The following is a 5,449-nucleotide window of genomic DNA, read 5'->3' as shown; positions in this document are numbered from 1 at the left end:
AGCTGTCTTCTTCCAGGTCTGCTGGTTTAGACTCTGCCAAACAAGATGGGCCTAAAAGTTACATGTCAAATGGACAATCTTTAGGATGTCTCAGTGTGGTGTTTGCATCTAAAAAACACAACATTGTCCCCCTGTGAGTAAATAAATCTCATACATTTTGTACTTTAACAGTACAAGTTTCATCCTGTTAACCGTCCCTCATTTCACCCATACAGAACATTCTAGCAAACCAAAGCGAATCAAATTTATTTAAATTATCCAACACCAATCTCTATCCCAACTCATGACACACTAACTTTTATTGAAGAACAATTTCAACAGGGTTAGTTAATCCACAGTTTTGAAAGCACTTCCTCTTCCAAGAATTTCTGCAAAATCTCAGCTTTTAACATAGTCAGGTCAAATAAACCAGTTTACAGTAGAGGTGACTTCTATCTCCTCCAGGTGCAGTTTGGAGGGAAATGATGGTCATCTGTGTTTCATCGGCCTGTGGGAGGGGCCAAGTCACAATCTGCATCTTTGAGAGATTCAGGAAAAAACTGTCCATCATGTCCCAATAATAATTCTCTTCCACTAACACCAGAAAGCATTTTTTTTTTTTTATAGGCCCTTTAAAATGTGTCTGAAGGCTTTAAATTCAATGGCAAACTTGCTCAGCTTGAAACAGCAACTGGAAGGATTCAAAAGGTCAAAGTTTGAAAAACAGAAAACCCGTTGTTGGATGGACCTGTGTCTGGCAAGAGGGTAGGAGGAAAAAAAGTGGTTTAATTTAATAGGTTAACACGCTACAAATGTAAGATTACATGCAACAATTACCAGGCAATTTGTGTTCTTTAATTGGATTTATTTAAATAATTTAATTGTAATTGAGAGTTTTGACATGCAGCAAGTGTGTGTCCCTTTAACGTCCTGAAAATGCCAGGAATATACAACAACCTTTCACTGTGTTGTTATACAGTCAAGAAATAAGCCAGAGAAAAACCTGTGTACTGCCACGATTTAGAAGATTTGGTTTAGGCTGCGTTAACTCGTTAGTAATGTGATCTGGCTGACTTTGTTAGTTGTTAGTGTTCTTTATAACAATGCTTCAGCTCATAGATGATTATTTGGGCATGTGTGTGGAAACAACTTTGACTGTTTTATATGGAGAGAAAATAAGATCACCCCGATTTGTGTGTGCGTAATTCTCGATTTGCGACTCATACAATATATTTTGTGCATAAGTAGTACAAAAGTTGTGAAATTCATCAAAATACAAAATACACTGTAAATATGCACAGGACAGCACCTCTGACACAGGACTCTTTCTGCTAGCCACAGTCACGGTCACCCTTCTAAACACCTGCAGATCGGAGCGGACGGTGGGGCGGTCAACCCTCTCCGCTCTGTGGGTGTTTAGAAGGGCCTCGCGCTGCTGCCGGATATCGCTTCCCATTCTGGTCTGTCTCCCCGCGGAGCCTCTACGCGGCGGCAAAACTCAGCGATAGCAGTGCATGACCCTTTAAACCCTCATGCTGTTTGACACCCTTACATTGGTGTGTGATCCCTCCCATAACAAAGGTGGACTGAATTTTATGTCTGTTTCGGACACCAGTGAAGATAAAAAAATCATTAAAGAAAAAGGTCAGTGCGTTGTCTTGTGGGGTCCCCACTTTTAATGTACACATGCCTAGGACAGCACAAGGGTTATGAAAGGGGGAAATGTCAAGTTTCACCAGATATTATTCACAATCTAAGTTCAAAGCAGCTGAAAAGAAAACTCTGATGACTCAGCATTTTAGTTGCACTCACTGACAAATCTTTTCTTTCTCAGAGACGTGACGAGTCACACATCTAATTTGTGCGTGAATATGTTTTTCTGTGTGCATAACCAGAGTTTCATGGGTAATTTTTAAAGATTTGTGCATATACTTAGTTTCAAGTTGTTGTAATGTTAATGTGTGTGTGTGTAAGTTGTATTTTTTTAACTTAATAACCTGTGTACTTTTACACAAAATGTATTGTATGAGTTACACACTCACAAATCGAGGTGATACTATTTTCTCTTCTACTATTTTCTTATCAACTTGGTAATGGGTTTTATGATCTCAGCATCAGATGTGTCTCTTGGTTCTGATGATTCCACTAAAAAAAAGTGAAAAATTGGATAATTTACCAAAAGTCCTGTAATTTGTTACAGTTACAATGATTAGTTTTCATCAAATTAAAAATTTTAGTCGATAATTTATTCATCCCAAAAATTCAATTTGATAAAAACGAATAATTTAAAATGTAACATGTAACAAATGTTCTGTTAATTGAACAAATGTTGATCCTTTTCCAGCTTAGCATGGTTGTATTTGATGCCTTGCGACAGTAGCGGTTTTAGGCACGGGCAATACGGGCAGCTGCCCGGGGCGCCGATTCAAAGGGGGCGGCATCTCAGCGCTGGGAGGAAAAAATCTGCACAGCTATGATTTCTACTACCTGCTATGTTTTGAACGGCCTGAAATCAGCGAATTGGCGCCCTCTGCTGGTGCAGGCGCCCCTGTCTGATGAGCAGGAGACGGACAGGTGTGAAGAAAAAGGGAGGGGTGGGGGGGGCAGTTCAGGTGCAGGTCTCTCTTAAACGAAGAGGACGGATGAGGAGGGCGGGAACTTTATGTTTTATTTTTAATTCAATCATAACATGACATTCTATAATGTTTCAATATATGCGGCCTCTAAATGAACAACCGCCAAACGTGGGTTAAACTTTATTTGGCGGTCAGAAAAGCTCTTTGACTTTGACAGGTGAGTCTCTGTTCTTCATCTCTGAGGCTCAAACACAACATGATGGAGTCTGCTTCTCCTCCACTGCTGGTCACCACAAACATCCATCCCAGAGTTCATTCAAAACATTTAATCCTGACTTTACTGCGCTGATTTAATAGATTTAATTGTCACATTCACCGCCGCACGAGGTGCGTTCAGGGGCTGCGTGGAATTTCCACACTTATGCGCTTGCATTAAGAACTTGCTATTGCTGCATTCAGGTTTGCTGGGAATTTCTAGTATTTGCTCACACTGACCTCAGCAACACAAACACACACTCATTTGGTGCTCCATTTCATTGTGACTCACAACTACAACACACTGATCGGTATTACACACAATTATGCAAAAATGTTGCACATATTTCTAATTAAGCATGTTTATATATGCATGACATTAAAAAAAACAACTTTAAAATAATTATTTCATTGTTCTTCACTAGTTTTAATTTTTATTCTTCAATTATTGAAAAAAAAACATTTGTGATTTGAACAAAGTCAATTTCTTAAAAAATGTTAAAGATATTAAAAAATGACTAGAAATAAACTTTAGTACTTTGATGAAAAGTTGATGCTTTAAAAAAGTCGAGATTTGAAATCCTACACAAGCGTCTTTGCATACTGATGGACCACTTCACACAGCAGTAAACAAGGAACTTCATTACTCATAAAGAAATGATGCACAAAAAGAGGATGTATGTTCAGAAATGCTGTTTTTTGTAACTTTATTTTGTACTTTACTAAATTACTTAAATATACAATAAAAAACTTGAAGTTATAATACCCAAAACCCTCAGGTAATATTTGGAAGACATCATATGTAGATAGTAAAACAGAAATAAAATTGTTTCAAGTGGGGGGGGGGGGTTCTGCCATCATTGCATTTACAGCAAAGATAACCACATTTGGACAAAATACATTAAATATCTGTATGAAAAATGAAAAAAGCAAACTTTTTCTTGTTAGGCAAATATAATTCTATGATTGAATCTAAAGTATCCCTGAACTACTACAAGAAACTGAACAAGTTAATAAAAAAAAATCTATATTTTGAATAATATTGTAAACAAATTAACAATATACTGCAAAATAATAAAACAATTTATCAAGTCACACAATCTAAAGAAGTCCCCTCTAGTTGTTTTTTTCTTTCTTATTGTCCTACATTTTAGTGGCTGTCAAAAAATCTAAGAAGTAGGTCGAGGTGCGCTGAACGCCGACACACTGGATCACACTCTGCCTCTGTGTTTGGTGGAACAAAGGTTTTACTCTCTGAGGAACTTTGAATTTGGTGCAGTTTTTAGCTGAACAGAAAACTTTACAACATTTCTTCCAGTTTGCATGTTTACTTCCAGATTCTTCTTGGACTTTCCAGGTTTAGTTTTGGTAGAAATTATCAGCAACTAAATTACTCTAATGAAACACTTTCCAAAGTGATGATCTTTGCTGAGCTCTTTTAAAATCATTTTCCTGAAATAAAAAGCATGCCTTCCTCAAAAGGTGTTTGACATAGATGTATTTTTGCTTTTCCCATTGACTTACTTCTAACTACTGTCACAATAATCCTTGAACACATTGAGCAGAGGCCTTAACCTTCTGCTCTGCTGCTTCCTCTGAGCATCAACGCTTGTAGTCTTCTCAATGTCCAAATGGAAAAAGTTGCTGTTCAGAAACAATTAGCAATCCAATTACAATGCAGAAAAGAGCGGCGTCAGTGCAGCACCTCTGTAAGGCTGATGGCACTCTCCTCTGTTGTTTTTGAAGTCTCTGTCTTGACTGAGAGGCTGAGAGATCAGAGAGGCAGCAAAACGTCCTTGCTACTGTGTGCACTCCGGCTGGAAAGTTCAGCTGTAAACTACTAATGAGCTCCCCAATGTCAATGAGCCCATCAGTCAGTCTTGAAGAGTCAGAAGAAATGATGACTGAGGTCACCCTCCTTGACTTGCCCTCTCCAGCAGAACATGTAGGAGGAAGTGAGAGGTGAACTCTGATGGTAAAGTGCTGCAGGTGGACTTGTCCTATGTCAAACCCTGAGGAAATGACCCTGAAGGGTCATGTGGAGCAGTGCTCTGCAGGATGATGGACTCTGAGTAAATGTCAGGATTGGAGCGTTGGATATTGGTGTGAATCTCAAGTCGCCTGCCTCGCTGCACAAGGAGCCATCATCACATCCTGTTGACTCTATCAGTTCAGGAAGCTTTTAAAATGTTGTCTCTAAACAGCCCCTAATGCAGAAGTGTTACGCCTTAGTCACAACTGCACCTACTGGTGGATACAAGCTATCTGCTGAATGAAAATAGTCAAACCTGTTCGGGGCACGCAAGCGGCCCAGGAAATATTAAGATTATAGACCACTGAATTATTCCATAAAGATAATACAAATTGCTACTCTCTATTGTTCCAACTATAGGGGTATTTGAAGCTGTAGTGGCGTCTGAAAGTGTTTGTAAAGGAAGAGCGGGAGCAGGATCGAACTGCCAATCCTTTGATCATTGGCCAACCTACTCAAACACCTGAGCCACTGTCGCTCAGTCAGGAGCTGGTACTTGCACCTTACTAATGACTAGAACAGGCATGTCAAACATACGGCCCGCGGGCCGGACCCGGCCCATTTGATGATTTAATCCGGCCCGTCATAAATTTCTGAGTATGTCAAA

This window comes from Oryzias melastigma, linkage group LG17, assembly GCF_002922805.2.
Source record: "Oryzias melastigma strain HK-1 linkage group LG17, ASM292280v2, whole genome shotgun sequence".
Lineage (NCBI taxonomy): Eukaryota > Metazoa > Chordata > Actinopteri > Beloniformes > Adrianichthyidae > Oryzias > Oryzias melastigma.
The sequence above is the reverse complement of the archived record's forward strand: the minus strand, read 5'-3'. Positions refer to the sequence as shown.